The sequence below is a fragment of the Phacochoerus africanus genome, chromosome X (assembly GCF_016906955.1).
Source record: "Phacochoerus africanus isolate WHEZ1 chromosome X, ROS_Pafr_v1, whole genome shotgun sequence".
NCBI lineage: Eukaryota > Metazoa > Chordata > Mammalia > Artiodactyla > Suidae > Phacochoerus > Phacochoerus africanus.
In genome coordinates, this window is record NC_062560.1 from 5,747,945 (window position 1) to 5,765,306 (window position 17,362).

Genomic DNA, 17,362 nt, shown 5'->3' on the forward strand with positions numbered 1-17,362 from the left:
GATGCTGCTGATGCTGATGGTGATGCTGCTGATGCTGATGAGAGGATGATGGTGATGCTGCTGATGGTGATGGTGATGCTGCTGATGGTGATGGTGATGCTGCTGATGCTGATGCTGCTGATGCTGATGCTGCTGATGCTGATGCTGCTGATGATGGAGACAGTGATGATATGATGCTGCTGCTGATGGTGATGCTGCTGATGGTGACGGTGACACTGCTGATGGTGATGAGAGGATGATGGTGATGCTGCTGCTGCTGCTGCTGATGGTGCTTGTGATGATGCTGATGGTGGTGATGTCTTGTAACACCAATGACTGAGCTTGATTACGAAGCTTTGTAAACCTGAACTATCCATACCCTTCCATGCTAAAGCTGACTGGGGTTATACCAGGTATAAAAATCCCTTTTAGCTTAAAAGTGTTCTAAGTTCCGAAACACGCCTCCCTCCCAAACTGCTCCTTCAGGCTTACATGGAGGAAAATTAAGAGATTCAAATCTATGTCACCTGAAAGTAGCAGTTCATAAATAGGGCCATTTTGTCCTCCAGGGGACATGTGGCAATGACTGGAGACACTGCCGGTGCCATAGCTGGAGGAGAGGCTATATACTGGGATCTAGTCAGTAGAATCTCTGAAGTATTCCTACAATGCACAGGGCAGCCTTCAACACTAAAGAACTGTCTGGCCCCAAATGACCATATTAACAAGGTTGAGAAATGGAGACATAGAGAAACTCAAAAATGCACACGCTTCTCTTTAAATAGATTTCTTGGGCCACCAAGTCACTTTCTGCTTAAATTACTATAACCTAGAAATGACCCTTTTTTGAAAAGCACTGTCTAAACACGAATGATAATATGGTATACCAGATGACCAAGAATTTTAAAAACTGTTCCATGAAGGAGGATACAGGAATTGACCCAAAGCAAAGGATCATGTCTCAGCAGCTGGGCAACTTTCAACTAGGGATACAGCAGTCTGTCTCTCATGGGATGAGATGACCTAAGATTACAACAGATGTCAACCCATTCCCTAGACATAACTGGGACCAGGAAGCTAAGACCAGTTTTCTCTTACCATGATGATAAAAATATTCAGGGAGATACTCTGTACAAGGAAAAGCCAAAGGAATGAGCAAGGTACCACCCAGAAGCCCAAGACCAAAAGCAGAGGTCCTTGTTGGCAGGACATCCACAGGAAAGCCTGAGATTACCAACCCAGTAACAATCCTATGCTGCCATCTTGTTTGTGTGGTTATTTAAAACTGTGCTGCACTTAACTCTCCATGTGCCTGTCTTATCTCTCTCCCTGGATGATAGATGCCTTGAAGGAAAAATGCAGGCCTTACATTTATCTGCATGCTTCACCGGACATGACATGACCTGTCTTACTGCTAAATCTATTTAATAATGCACTCAGCAAGAAGGATTCTCCACTGCTCTGAAAAGCCACAAGGGTGGTTTCCTAGACAGCCACACGCTTGTTAAAACTTCAAACTCCCGGGACTTATATAAAGCATCACCCTCTCTAGCTCAGTCTACCTAAATACAAGAGACGACCACATCACCACAAAACCCTGGACTGGGCAGGGATGATGGCGAAATGGATAAAAACTTGATTTCAGCATTTTAAATATTTCTAGGGAAAAGGTAGCTGGCACCATGGAGGGTGAGGGCTGCACTGATGCAGAGAAATACTCTTCTCTAACCCTTTGGTTTGATAATTGGGAAACTGAAATCTCCAAGGTTAAATGAGATGCCTCAAGCCACACAGCTCTTGTGAGCCAACCAACATAAAAGGCCAGTCCCCAGGTCTCCCATTCAGTGCTCTTTGCTTAGGCAGGGCTTGTCAACCCAGCCCCAGGGACACGTGGAGCTGGATGATTCTGTGACGTGGGGCCATCCAAACACGGGGGTTTGAGCAGTGTCCCCAGTCTCTGCCCACTAGATACCAGTAACACCCGCCTCCTCCCAGTTGTGACAACCAAAAATACCCCCACACATTGCCACGTGTGCCCTGGGGGTGGAATTGCCATGGGTTGAGAATCACTACCTTAGACCCATCTTACCTTGACCTTTTTTTTTTTTTTTTTTTAGAGCCACACCAGTAGCATATGGAAATTCCCGGGCCAGGGGTCAGATCAGAGCTGCAGCTGCTGGCCTGTGCCACAACCACCGCAACTCAGAATCCAAGCTGCTGTATCTGAGACCCACACCACAGGTCATGGCAATACTAGATCCCCAAACCACAGAGAGAGGCCAGGGTTCAAACCCACATTCTCGTGGATACTAGTCGGGTTCATAACCCTCTGAGCCACAACAGGAATTCCTACCATGACTTTAATAGTTTAAAAAAAAAAATGCTTCTAAACTAGGGGATACATATTTTGAGTACCGTTATATTTCTAAAATCCAAAGGCTTTAGCAAAAGAGCCCAGTTCTCTTGCAGGGAAGTCATACCATTTTAGCTTCTTTTGAAACCCTTTCCTTCTGTATCTTCTTCAGTAATATCTATTCAGAATGCTTTTGTCTCACGCCTTCACTCCCTACAGAATACATGCTCTCACATTCTTTACTCTTTCCTCACTGAACCAGGCAGGGCCTCAGTGGCATACAGATCATCAGAGAAGGATGGAGAAGGAAAAGTTATGTTTGTAAAGGTGTGGATGCAGAGCAGCGGTTCTCAACAGCGGGCAAGTCTGCTGCCCAGGAAACCGTTGGCAGCTTGGCAAGGCCTGGAGACGTTTTGGGTTGCCACACCAGGAGCAAGCGGGCGGTGGGGGCACCACTGGGGTCTGGTGTGGAGAGACCAGGCATGTTGTGAAACAGGTGACAACACACAGAACAACCTTCAACATGCGAAGAAAAGGATGACCCATCGTCCAATGTCAATACCGAGGAGGCTGAGGAAGCACCGCCCAGGGGAACAGAGGAGAGCTCGCAATAATGGAAGCCCATGGCATCGGATGGCTTGACCCCCGAGGCCTACGTGGACATGAGGACTAGAATCAGAATGGTAGGACCGCGTAGACGCAGCCACCTGAGAGCAGCAGCAGTTGAGGGGCTCAGCCAGCACCAAGAGCCCAGGCAGGAAGGCAGCCCAGGGGACAGCTCCCTTCCCTTCTCCCTGACTCCCTGTCCAGCTGGGGCTCCCCATCAGCTCACCCCCCAGGAAGCAGAAACATAGAGCTGTGGAGATGGCAGCCCTGCAGGCCAGCCCACCAGGGACAGAGAGCAGGGCAGTGATGAGGGAGAGAGAGCCTAGAGGGTAGTGCAAGCCCTCTGGGACGCTCAGCTTCTGAACACTCACTCACCTCTCTGCTGCGGGAGCCTCGCGTGGGGTTCCTGGATGCCAGCCGGCTTCGTCCACTGCCTTGGGGTCTGCACAGTCCATGCCTGTCCAGCCTTCTTGAGGATATCCAGCCACAGCCCCCACCCTCACTCCACCTCCTTTGCAGCGCTCCTTCCAACAGCCACCCACATTTTTCTGAGAGCAGTAGGTGACGTCCTGGGAGAAGCCACGTCTGAGAGTCCCGCAAGTGAGAGCCGGGATGCCGAACCGTCTTTCTGCAGGAAAATAGTGGACGTGACGTGAGGGCTCTTGAGGGTGAGGGACAGCTCTGATGCTGGCTGGCGTCTGAGTGTCGGGCATGTCCTGGCTGGATGAGCACACGTTGCCGCATGGCTAACTAGCGATGGAGAAGGTGATCCAATGGCGTCTGCGCAGCTATCAGCCCAGAGGCTGCAACAAAGAAAACGGCAAGCTGTGCTTACTATTTGCGTGGTTATAGTGCAGAAGTGATGTCATGAAGGTCCTTTTCTGTGTGCGCGTGTGTCTTTTTAGGGCTGTACCCTCGGCACATGGAAGTTCCCAGGCTAAGGGTCGAATTGGAGCTACAGCTGCCGGCCTACACCACAGCCACAGCAACGTGGGATCCGAGCCTCGTCTGCAACCTACACCACAGCTCGTGGCAACGCCGGGTCCTTAACCCACTGAGCGAGGCCAGGGATCGAACCTGCATCCTCACGGAGACTAGTTGGATTCGTTCCCACTGCACAGCCATGGGAACTCTCATGAAGTTTCTTAAATACAAAAGCACAGCAATGACACTTATTATTTTTAACGGCTTTAGACTCGAACTCTGAGTTATGCTGGACTCTTTTGAAACCATTCACTGATACTGGCCTTTTTTTTCCCATCGGATTATACAGAATCAACCATTTTTCCCACCGATCCTATTGAATTGACCACTTTTTCCTCTGATTTATAATGAAGCGGCCATTACTCCCTCCAATCACGCTGACGGGTTTTCTTTACTACACTCCTCAGGAAGCAATCGTCGTGTTTGCTAAATCAGGGCATTTTATTCGTGAGGGCTGCTAATCACGAATCACATTATCGCTCCGTGGCCCCACACCCCAGGGCACAGTTCAAAGAGCCCGGTGTGAGATCTCTGACCACCCAGCAGCTGGGGGTGAGAGGCTGCTTCTGTAAAGATACGTCAGTTTGGAACCACCTGCTGCTTCCCACCACGACGGAGCATCCAGAAGGAGACTCGACACTGACCGTCCTGCTGGGGAGCCCTCGGAGCTTCCTGCCCCAGGACCCGAGATAACTGACACCAGCCGACACAACGTTCCAATAACTTAGCACGAAATGTAACACGCAGCTCCTAGGGACGGTGAGTTTCGAAGACAGAAAGTAGATGAAGACAGAAAATAAAGAAGTGACTGTGAACTCCTCTGGGGCTGCGCCAACCCCTGCTTTGAGTTTAGAGAGATGCTGAGATTCTAAATATGTGCCCTGGGCAGAGAGCCCCAAGGAAGGGTGATTCTTGCCAGGGCTTCTCCTGTTGGGGTTAGGACACAGGGCCGTATCCGCGTGGGGCACGGACCCCCGGGCATGATGGAGAAGCTGACGCGGGCAGGCGTGAAGGGTGCAGAGGACCTGAAATTGCTGGGGAAGGGCCTCTGTGCAGACGGGCTGGCAATGTAAGTCAAGGGCACAGCCCGGTGTGACTGTCCCACTCCAGGTCCAGAAGACGAGAGGCTGCTCCCCAGAGGGAGGACTGCATGCGCTAGGAAGTGGGGGACCTCCAAGGACAGTGCCAACACCTTTTGAGGCGCTTCTCCCACGGAGAAAACGAAGAACTCTCCTGAGAAGTCAAGCCTGTATGTGGTCCAGCCCTTTCCTGCTTCTCCGAGTCCTCAGCTCACCAGGTGTGCTTTGACTTTGCTTTGTCTTTTTGCCTCTTCTAGGGCCGTACCGGAGGCATATGGAGGTTCCCAGGCTAGGGGTCCGATCGGAGCTGTAGCCGCCAGCCTATGCCAGGACCACAGCAACGCGGCGACCTCCACCACAGCTCACGGCAACACAAGATCCCCAACCCACTAATTGAGGCCAGGGATCGAACCCACAACGTCATGGTTACTAGTCGGGTTCATTAACTGCTGAGCCGCTACAGGAATGCCAGTGCTTCTATTTGGCCTAGAATTTAGGTTTCCCAGCTTCATTAGATATAATTGAGATATAAATGACACACAACCCCGTGTGAGTTTAAGGTGTACGGTGTGCCGATTTGATACTTTTTAAATATATTGCCAAAGGATTCCCAGGATGAAACTGGATCCCAATCTTCACCGCTCACCAAAATGAAGTCAAAATGAAATTAGGACTTAAAACGCCAGACCCGCAAGTGTGAAACTCCTCAAAGAAAACACAGGGGGAAAAGCTCCCTGACATTGGTCTTGGCCCCGATTTCGTGCATTTGACAGCAAAGAGGCACAAGCAAGAAAAGAGAAGAAAAAAAGGGGGGGGGGGTGGAGGGGGAAGGACTACATCCAAGCAAAGGGCAAAAGGGCACAACGTAGCAAAAGGAGCAAGCAACAAAAAGGCGGCCGACAGACGAGGAAGAAACATTTTCAAATTCTCTATCTGATAAGGGTTTAACATCTGAGATATAAAAAGAACTCACGCCAAGAGCAAAAAAGATACAACTCAAACAACCCGATGAGCAAATGAGCAGAGGACCCAATAAACAGTTTTCTAAAGAGGGCATCTAAACGGCCGACAGACACGGGAAAGGTTGCTCGTCCTCATTATCAGGGAAACGCAGACGAAAACTACGGTGAGGTCTGGAGTTCCACGTGTTGGAAGAGCCATCCTGCCAGGCTTGTCCTTGTGTTTCTGTGAGGGTGCTGAGCAATCTTTCTTTCCTTGATCCCCTGGACTAGAACCCCCTACCTTGGGTTGTTTGCAAGGCTCACACCTGCACTTTTGTTTTTGTTTTTGTTTTTTTGCCTTTTTAGGGCTGCGCCACGGCATATGGACGTTGCCAAGCTAGGGGTCTGATCTGAGCTACAGCTGGCTGGCCTACACCACAGCCACAGCAATGTGGGATCGGAGCCGCGTCTGTGACCTACACCACAGCTCACGGCAACGCCGGATCCTTAACCCACTGAGCGAGGCCAGGGATCGAACCTGCAACCTCGTGGTTCCTAGTCGGACTCCTTGCCGCCGCGCCACGATGGGAACTCCACGCCCACACTTTTCTGATCTCTGCTCAAACCACACGTCCTTCCTGAGCCTCCGGCCACTCCCATCCTCACATCTGTCCATCACTCCGAATCCCTGATGCTTTATATCCTTTTCACGGCATTTCGCAGGACCAGAGATGCTACGGATGGATTCTGTGTCCGTTTCTGTGGATGCTCCGTGAAAGCCAGATGCGCTTTGTTTATGGCTATGGCCCCAAATAGACGACCCCCTCGCACGTAGACAAGACCTCAGAAAGAGTCATTACATGAATCAGCAGAGCTAGAGTGTGAACAAGTCCAGGATTATCTCACAAAGGAAGGAAAGGAACATCAGAAACACAGGTGGAGCTGAGGCAAACTGGGCTGGCGTGGGCGAGGCGGGAAAGTCTCTCCAGCTTTACCAGGAGGATGCGGGGTGGGTGGGGGGTGAGAGGGTGGAGCAGACCAGCTCCTGAGAACAGGGCTTATGGAGAGAGAGATGCAGAAAAGTGAGGAGCCGGTGGAGTGTCCCGTGAGCTGCGGGCTCCTGTCTGAGGTCCAGCTGCACAGGAGCAGGGACCTGGCTGGTTTGCCCACTGCCCTCTCCGCAGAGGCTGGCTCCAGGCTCACCCCGTCAGGGGCTGGCCAGTGTGTCCCGTGGATGAAGGGATGGGGGGTAGCTGAGCATCCTGTGGCCTGTGCTCTCCGGCCCTGTGGACGTCAGGACCAGTGAGGCTCACATAACTGGAAATGGGGGGTGCAGGCCTGGGTCAGCCGCCCCTCTGATTCCAGGGAAGGGGGCGTCCCGTGGGGTGTGGAGGAGCTGGTGTGTTGCAAACTGCTTGCAATGGCCTTTCAACAAGGCAGGGATGACAAAACCCGAGCGCTCCTGACACGCACTCCATGCTTTGACCATCCCGGTCCTGAATAAGGAAACGGAATATGCAACACTTGGGAGTTCCGGTCGTGGCCCAGTGGAAACAAACCTGACCAGCATCCATGAGGACGTGGGTTCGATCCCTGGCCTCCCTCAGTGGGTTAAGGATCTGGCACTGCCGTGAGCTGTGTGGTGCAGTTCACAGACACAGCTCGGATCCCATGTTGCTGTGGCTGGGGTGTAGGCTGGCAGCTGCAGCTCCAATTCAACCCCTAGCCTGAGAAATTCCGTATGCTGCAGAAGCAGCCCCAAAAAGCCAAAAAAAAAAAAAAAAAAACACGTGAGGGGACAGTCCACAAAAGCATCCTCTCTTCTGAAGCCGATGGCAAGTTCCGAGGTCCTCCAGACCAGCCTGGGGTTTAGGAATCTGTTGGGAAGAGGCACAGAACGTGCTGAAAGCTGTCAGACTCGTGTCGTCACAGCAAAAGGACACAGGGTAAACTCAGCCAGTGTCAGAAGAGCATGGAGCGGAGGCCTGGGGAGTCTCACGTGAGAACTTGCACCCGGCCTCTCCCGAGGCGCCGGCCCAGCATCCGCTCCTCCCTGAAATGATGGACCACATGACAGGCATGGGGCATCACTGGCCAGGGACACAGGCCTGAGCTCGGGGTCCACCTTCACGGGGCTCCAGCAGGTGAGCTGGTCGACTGTCCAGGTGGCAGCTCAGCCCGCAGCCGTCTAGCGTCCAGGGATCCCGCCTGGCCCAGGCTCACAGTGCACTCTCCCGGCAAACAGCACTGTCCAGAGTTTGAGGTGAAGCTTTCCAATCGTTCTCTCTGCTTCCTTTTGCAAAAAGAGTTTATAAAGCACCATTGCCAACACTCCCGCTTCCTCTTAACACCGTGCACACCTTTCCAGGTGCATAAATCCTTTCTATATCATAACTCAGGAGTGTATCAGAATTAATTTCGTCAACCCACAAAGGCTGGGCATATACATTGTTGCCTGTCTTTCATTTTTATAAGTGATACTTTGACAAATATCCCGGGGCCTACATTTTGAGACAAACCAAGACTAACTGCTTAAAGTTGAATTTCTAGTCACAGAATTACTAGGTCTAAGAGATCGATACACTTATGTATTATTTACATTACTAGTGACCCGCTTCTATTACCCCTGGAGTAACTGTTCACTGTTATGTATACGATTTGAATTGGAGAAAGCAGCATTTCTCTGTAGTAGATGATATACATTGAATACCTACTATATTTTGGATCTATAACGTTTACCAAGTTATGTCAAAAGCACCGCAGAAAAGCTAAGAAATTTTGAGAAGGGAAACACTGCTTAAAGTTTTAAATTTTCAAGAGCCTTTTTTAGAGAAAGAGCTTCTCTGTCTTAGTTTTACCGTGTCCTAGACATGTTGATCATAATCCTTTTACAAATGTGTCATAATTATTATTGAGACAATCATATAAAACTTCTCATTCTCTTTTTTTTGGGGGGGGGGCGGTTACCGCCACACCCATGGCCTATGGAAGTTCCCAGGCTGCAGGTCTCATTGGAGGGGCAGCTGCCGGCCTATACCACAGCCACAGCAACTTGGGATACAAGCAGCGTCTGCAAACTACACAGCAGTTCACAGCAACGCTGGATCCTTAACACACTGAGCCAGGCCAGGGATCGAACCCGTGTCCTTATGGATACAAGTCGGGTTTGTAACCCTCTGAGTCACAACAGGAACTCCATATAAAACTTGTCTTGCGGGAGTTCCTGTCATGGCACCGCAGAAACAAATCTTACTAGGAACCATGAGGTTTTGGGCTCCATCCCTGGCCTCACTCAGTGGGTTGAGGATCTGGCATTGCCATGAGCCGCAGTGTAGACAGATGCAGCTTGGATCCTGCATTGCTGTGGCTGTGGTGTAGGCTGGCAGCCATAGCTCTGATTTGATCCCTAGCCTGGGAACTTCCATGTGCCGTGAGTGCGGCCCTAAAAAAAAAAAAAAAACTAAACTAAAAACAAAAAAACAAAAAACTTGTCTTGCATGAAAGGTGGGTTTTCTAATCTTCACACATGCATTCTTTCCCATCTGCGCACATGGGTGCTCCATCAGAAACTTCTTTGAAAATACCCTGCCTGAAAATGACGGTACCTCTATTCTCCTGGGCTACACAAAACTGTGCCAGGTGTGAGATCCTTCCAGGGATGAAGAAAGTCCAGATGTGTTGTATGTCACGCTCGCTTTCAAGAAAACCTAGGTCAAAAAGCAATGCCAGCTCCCCCTTCCAAGCTCTGTCACGGGGCAGCCTGACAGTGCTCCGAAGTGGTAGGAGGTTTAGCCCCTCCCTCTGATATCCGAATCACAGGAAAGTCACAGGAGTCAACAGTGACAGCAAAAGACAAACAAACAGCAGGTGATGTCACTTACATGTGGAATTCAAAAAAAAAAAAAAAAAAGGACACAGGTCAACCTATTTGCAGAACAGAAACAGACTCACAGACTTTGACAAGAAACTTAAGAGGGGACAGGTGGAGGGGGGGGGTTGGGACTGGCACGTGTACACTGAGGTCTATGGAGTGACTGGCCAGTGGGGACCTGCTGTCTAGCAGAGGGAACTCTGCTGGTATTCTGGGATCATCTATGTGGGAAAAGCATCTGAAAGAGAACAGATGTGTGGACGTGGGTCACGGCGTCCCTCCGCTGTCCAGCAGAAATGGTCACAACTTTGTAGATCAAACTCCACTTGGATAAAACTTCAAAAAATGAAAAAAAAAATATGTGTCAAGATTCTTCCATCACCAGCCTGGTTCTAAATGGGGCAGAGCTGGGGGGCGGCGGGGGGGGGGAATAAGGCTAGGTTATACAATCTGGACAGGACAGCAGACGGCCAGAAAGCTAAAGCATCCTGAAAGGAAAGAACAGGTTTTTGTTCATCTGCTTCAGTTGTTAATATCTGTAACCTGCATACAGACCTAAAACTCTGACAGTGACAAAACAGATTCGCTCAGGGAGATATTTTGTTTCTTTTGGGGGATGCAGCCTGCTGCAAAATTCTGTGTTTTGACAAGGACTCTCAATAGCATCTCCTTAGCCTTGGAGAGTGTCATGCGTGTTTTATCTTTTGTGCACTCAAAAAAAGTTTAGATGCATCTTTGAATGTATTTAAGTTGCCGGCGCTGCCTAGAGAGGAACAAAGGTCACCATCTGAGACCCAGAGTAAGCTCAGACAAGGCAAAACTAGGCAAAAAAAAAAAAAAAAAAAAACTTATGTGCCCAAGTCACAAATACATTGTTTTCAGTTATTGCAAAGAGGAGAGTCCTGATATCTTTCCACCACTATTTTGCATTAAAGCTTTAGGCATTTTAAAGGCATGATATGTCGGTTGTGATGATGGTTGTACCACAGTAAATGTAATACAATTCATTGAATTATTGAAAAAATAAAGGAATGCTATGTATCTCTCCTCGGTGAGATCTACTTCCTTCCATGCGTGTAAACATTTCAGCTGTAAGATCTTTTGAATGAATTCATGAAGGCCCCTGCCCCCACCTCCCCCCCCCACACACACACCATGCTCTGCTGATGTCCGGCTCCACTGGTCCACCTTAGAGAAAGGGGACAGAGCACTAGGGGACAGAGGGAGGGAGGGAAAGGGAGGGAGAGGAAAGGCAGAAGGAAGAAAGGAAGAAAGGGACAGTCACTGTAAGAACATGTGACTCTCTGGACCACAGAGTGAACTCTGAATATATTCTGTCTTCCCACCTCTTCTCCATGTGTTCCAGGCTCACCTACTGAGTGTATTTCCAGACCCTTGAAAGCTGAGAGCATCTCCTGCAGGTTTTGCAAACCCCATCTCACAACAAAAGAGGCAGTCAATGGCAGTATCTGATTACGTGACGCTCCTTTAAGTGGCAGACATTCAAAGCTTCTCATGGGGATAATTCTGACTCTGAGACACTGTTCATAAGAGCATCTCTCTGGTAAATGATCACTGCCCTGTGTTTGTTTTTGTTTTTTGTTTTTGTTTTTTTTTTTTTTTGCTTTTTAGGGCCACACTTGCGGCATATGGAAGTTCCTGGGCTAGGGGTCGAATCGGAACTGCAGTTGCTGGCCTACACCACGGCCACAGAAACTCCAGTTTAGAACTGCATCTGCAACCTATGCTGCAGGTACAGCAATGCCCTATCTGAGCTGCATCTGTGACCTACGCCGCAGATGGGTCCTTAACCCACTGACCAGGGATCAAACCTCCCATCTTCATGGATCCTGATTGGGTTCGTAACCCACTGAGCCACAGTGGGAACTCCTGCCCTGGATTTTAATATATGATCTTATGTAATATTCCTCATCTCTGGGGCAGGAGTTATTACTGCCAACCTGCAGAAAAGGAAGCTGGTTTTTGTCTGTTTGTTTTGCTTTTTAGGGCCATACCCAAGGCATATGGAGGTTTCCAGGCTAGGGGTCTAATCGGTGCTACGGCTGCCAGCCTACACCACAGCCACAGCAATGCCAGATCCAAGCTGCGTCTGCAACCTACACCACAGCTCATGGCAATGCGGAAACTTAACCCACACTGAGCGAGGCCAGGGATCAAACCCACAACCTCATGGTTCCTAGTCAGATTCATTTCCTCTGCACCATGACGGAAACACCTGGAAACCCTAAGAGACGTGCAGTAGCTTAGCCAAGGTCATCCAGCAAGAGGCTGTGGGGGGCAAGGATTTTAACCCGTTTTCACACGAAACCAAAGCCCTGTACTGCTGTGTCCCTCATGGAGACACAGTTTTTCAATTCAGCAAACTGGCGGGGCTTCCTCCAGGCTTCTCCTCACTACCCCGTGTCCGGCCGCCCCTCACGGAACTCTCCCTGGACAATGAACCAATACCACCTACAGATGCAGACAGTACGTGCCATTATATATTCTTGACCTATACCCTCTATAGATACATATATCCTTAGATGTGTAGCTATTTATATGTCTTTTACATACATAGATCCTTCATGGTTACATGTATCTTTTATGTACATAGCCTGTATGTTTAGGTATCTTATATATATATATCCTTTATATATCCCGTATATACCCTTTTACATATCTCCTTTCAAAATAGAGATCTCATATATATAGATAACCTTCATATATACATGTATCTTTTATGCATATATCCTCTATGTTTATGTATCATATATATCCTTTATATAGACACATATATCCTTTCATATATCTCTTTTAAAAAATGTACATCTCGGAGTTCCCGTCGTGGCGGAGTGGTTAACGAATCCGACTAGGAACCATGAGGTTGTGGGTTCGGTCCCTGCCCTTGCTCAGTGGGTTAACGATCCGGCGTTGCCGTGAGCTGTGGTGTAGGTTGCAGACGCGGCTCGGATCCCGCGTTGCTGTGGCTCAGGCGTAGGCCGGCGGCTACAGCTCCGATTCGACCCCTAGCCTGGGAACCTCCATATGCCACGGGAGCGGCCCAAGAAATAGCAACAACAACAACAACAAAAAAGACAAAAGAAAAAAAAAAGTACATCTCTTATATATGTATAAACTTCAGATTTATATGTATCCTTTATAAACATGCTTTATGTTTATATATCTTATATATATTCTTTATATATACCTTGTATATACATATGCACCCTTTTATATATCTCTTTTAAATATACATATCATTCCTATTTATATGTATCCTTTATATATATATCATTTATATTTAGATATCTTCTATTCATATATGCTTTCTATACACATATATGTTCTTTTATATTGATATCCTTTATATATGTATATATCTTTTATATACATACATCCCTCATACTTGTATGTATCCTTTATATATGTATGTATATATATATATCCTTTATATATAAAGGCATTGATATATCTTTTAAATATCCTTTATATGTGTGTATATATTCTTTATATTTACACACATACATATCTTTATGTTTATATAGCTTCTATATATGCTCTATATATACAGATGTATCCTTTATATATATAGGTATATATCCTTCATTTTTATACACACATATATATTCTTCATATCTATACACATAGATATATTTGTGATTACATAGCTTCTACATATCCTTTGTATCGACACATATAACCTTTCTATATTCATGTATATATCCTTTATATAAATATACGCACATATATATTCCTTTTATTTACACACATGTAGATATCTTTGTTATCTAGTCTGTATCCTTCGCATATACAGATGTATATCCTTTTAATTATATCCACTATATATCCTTTATTTCTACACATATAACCTTTCTCTTTACACCCACATATATATTCCTTATATTTACACACAGATATCTTTATGTTTATGTCGCTTCTGTATATGCTTCACATATATATAGACGTACACTCTTGTGTCTATAGACACTAGATATCCTTCATGTATACACAGAAAGGGGATGGATTATGAGGAATCGTGGGGGCTGAGACGTCCACAACCTCCCCTCGGCACCTGGAGGGTCACCAGAGCCAGAGGTGTGCCATGGAGCGAGACCGAAGGCCAGAGGCCTGGCAGAGGCGATGGTGGGTGCCAGGGTGAGAGTAGGTGAGGAGGAAGGTGAGGCTGCACTAGGCACACAGAGCAGGGCACCACCACTCTCGATGCTCTAGGCAGCCCCAATGGACTGGAGGAGGCCTACCCACACCCAGGAGGGCATCTGCTTCACCCAGTCCACCGATTCTGTGCCAATCTCTTCTGGAAACACCCTCCCAGACACATCCCAGAAATAATGTTCAGCCAAATACCTGCAATGCCGCGATCCAGGGGACGTGTGCAATTAGTCATCACGCCTGCCAGTGTCTACCCAGCCATCAATCTGGCACGCATTTTCCTGCTCACACACACACACACACACACACACACACACAGTGTTAATCGAACCAACAGGTCTGGGACTCAGATCTTGCCTGCTGAACCCCGCTTATGACGCTGTGTAAGTTGTGCGCGGTCTGACCATCGTGCACTGTGTGTCCTGCCTTCCCAAACCATTCACTCCGCTTTTTCATTCCCTTCTTCTCACACATCCCCAGACTTCTTTGCAACTGATTCATCACCAGAGCCCATCTACACAATAAGATGAAAAAAAGCCATAAAAATTATAAAGGGCTGAGCTCTATTTTATTATATTTACTAAGAGAGCCAGACTCAGTATATTTCTCTCAGATCTTTTACCCTCTGCCCTGTTCTTCCTTCTTGAAATGTGGATGCGATGCCTGGAAGTGCAGCAGCCACCATGTAACCATAAGGCCAACACCCGCAAGGTAAAGAGGACAGTAAGACAGACAAAGTTCGGCTTGCTGACGCCATGTGGGGGCTGCAGAACCAACCATGTAAAGCTATAACTTTGTTCATGGATGCACCTGGTGTTTAAATTGATTTTGACATCTTTTGAGTAAAAAGCTTGTCTACTTTGAAGAAACATTGTGTAAGTTAGTGTTAATATCCATTGCTTTCGTTCAATGCTAACTGAAAAACATTTATAAAACAAGGTTGCAATTAATAAAATTATTATTCCTATGTCTATGCATCCAGGAAAATGAAAAAAAAAAAACATTCAAGATACACACACACACACACACACACACACAAACCTTAACATTTTGTTGTTTCTATGTTTACAGAAAGCATGCATTAAAATACCTTAAAAACATGCCAGCAGCAAACAAAAATGCTGGCTTTTTTCTCCTGACATTATATTTATAACACTTTGACTTTGATTTTAAATTAGAAACTTCCTACATCGTGCCGACAAATTAGCAAGTTGGAAAACACCAAGGGAGTAAACCAACAGGAAAAAACAATGAGGGAAGCTACTGAAAAAATTCTCTAAAAATAAAGCAGGGATGGTATAAGGATTCCGACTGACAACTTGTGTTCATTCAAAACTAACAGAGTGTTGCTTCAACCATCAAGGTGTGTTTCCTTTAGAGTGGATAAGCAATGAGATCCTGCTCTATATAGCACTGGGAACTATGTCTAGGCACTTATGATGGAGCGTGATAACATGAGAAAAAAAAATGGATACATGTAGGTGTGACTGGGTCACCTTGCTGTCCAGTAGAAAACTGACAGAACACTGCAAACCAGGTATAATGGAAAAAAATACAAATCATTATATTAAAAAAGTCAACAGGCAACGGCTTTGTGATGATTTAAGTGAATGGTTAAATGTGAACAACTGTGAAAGAGCATGTAATGACATTGCTCTTTGAGAACTTCAGATTCGGTGACCATGGCAACTATATAAAGTCGCCTTTTTGTTTCGTGACTTGCCCATCACCCCCAGCAAGGAAGGCCTCATGGGGCGGTGGGTAGGTTGAGGACAGACCAGGAACACAAACAGAAGTGGGTTGATTTTACATTAAAACCCTCCTGCGTCGTGCTGACAAATTAACAAGCTGGAAAACACCAGGTCAGTAAACAAATAGAAAAAAAAAAAAATGATGATTTGTAAGGAATCGTCGCTAAAGAATAAACCACAGCCCTCTGGCTAAGGTTTGCACCCTCTCACCTCTGACCAGCCTCAAGCCTTCATCTTCCCTCTGAAACACTCTCTGTTTCTGAACAAGCCCCCAAAGGATCTATTAATTATGGCGGAGCCCAGAGCTACCAGGCTTACCCCTCTGCTCTTGGCAGGGCTTTGATGTCCCACTGTTCCTTACACAGCTCCTGGCATCTGGACAGTTAACAAATGCATGTTGAATGAGGAAAGCTGAGCATCTAAAATCGGAGACTGCTAGAAATCTGTGACCCCTCGACTTTCAGTGTCATGGATGAGCCTCCCAGCACCACCACCAGCTGTGGGCCAGTCTCGCAGAAACTGAGTCCAGTTCCCTTGGTTCTAGGGAGAGTCTCCTAGTCCTACTATGTGTCTGCCAAAAGGCAGCACAGCCAACTAGTGCAAATCCTGGTTTATCCGAGCGTTTCTTTGCTGAAAGCTTCCTGATGCCATGCCATCAGGACCCGCTCCCTCTGCTCCCAGCCCAGGGTAAGCAGATCTCATTGTGCGAGGGGACGGTTCTCCTTCACACGCAGAAGCGAAATGAGGTTTTGCGGCGCGGCCATCTGCGTGGTTTATCTCGGTGCCTTGGCGATTTCAGCCTTAGAATGAGAAGAGCATGCGTAGAGACAAGTGAAAAATTGAAAGAGAAGACTCATGGAAACGGAGGCTTCTGTCTGCGTCTTTGGAATCGCCAACGTCTTCAGCTTAAACAGACCCTCACGCCCCCTGGGGTACACAGTGGGTCCCAGCGTTCCTGCCCGCGCCCCAAGGATCCTAGTGGGCACGTGCCTCTGCCATGCCCTTTGACGGCCAAATCACCAACAGGGCTGCCTTTTCAAGAAATGGATTGCATCCCTCCCACCGGACCACACGTCCTCCTGTTTTCCTACAGATTCTCTCTGGAACCCAAGTTTACAATCATTGATGCGCAGACACAACCTTCTGTCCCTGGAGCCCACCTTCCGTCCATATGCGCCCCCACCAAGCCTTTCGCTCCTTTGAGTCCCACCTACGGTCAAACACCGCAGGGCCCCTTCCAACCACCTCCCTTCTCTACCTCCTCCCGATTTTCTTAAGCTCCTGTGTCCCGCCAAACACTTAAATTCACCGACGCCGCGTTCGAAGGGAATGTGGTTGGAACAAAGGGGCGAGGTTGGGCGGGACGCTTCCTTGCAGCCCCGATCACAAACCGCACACAGGTCTTCAGCACAGGCTGCGGAGCGTCTGACCTTTCTCAGCAGCTTTGGTTTTCCCCACGGTCCTCACTCACCTTCTGGCCGGTTCCCAATTCCGACGTCACCTGTCGTCCCAATCCAGCGTCCCACGCGCCTGACAAGAGGAAGGATTTGGGCTAGGATGGGATAGGGTCCCGGCACTTCCTGTGCCCCTCTCCGTGCCTCTGCTCCTCCTTCCCAGGGCCCCTCTGC

General features: G+C 47.9%; 1 protein-coding gene across 1 annotated transcript in view; it reads right to left on the reverse strand.

The window, feature by feature from the left end:
• PUDP (pseudouridine 5'-phosphatase) overlaps positions 1–17,362 on the reverse strand; it is a 302,518-nt gene that overhangs the window by 113,489 nt on the left and 171,667 nt on the right. The window contains exon 5 of the transcript XR_007132898.1: positions 3,314–3,741. The gene's annotated coding sequence lies outside the window, so the exon portion shown is untranslated. The remainder of the gene's footprint in view (positions 1–3,313; positions 3,742–17,362) is intronic.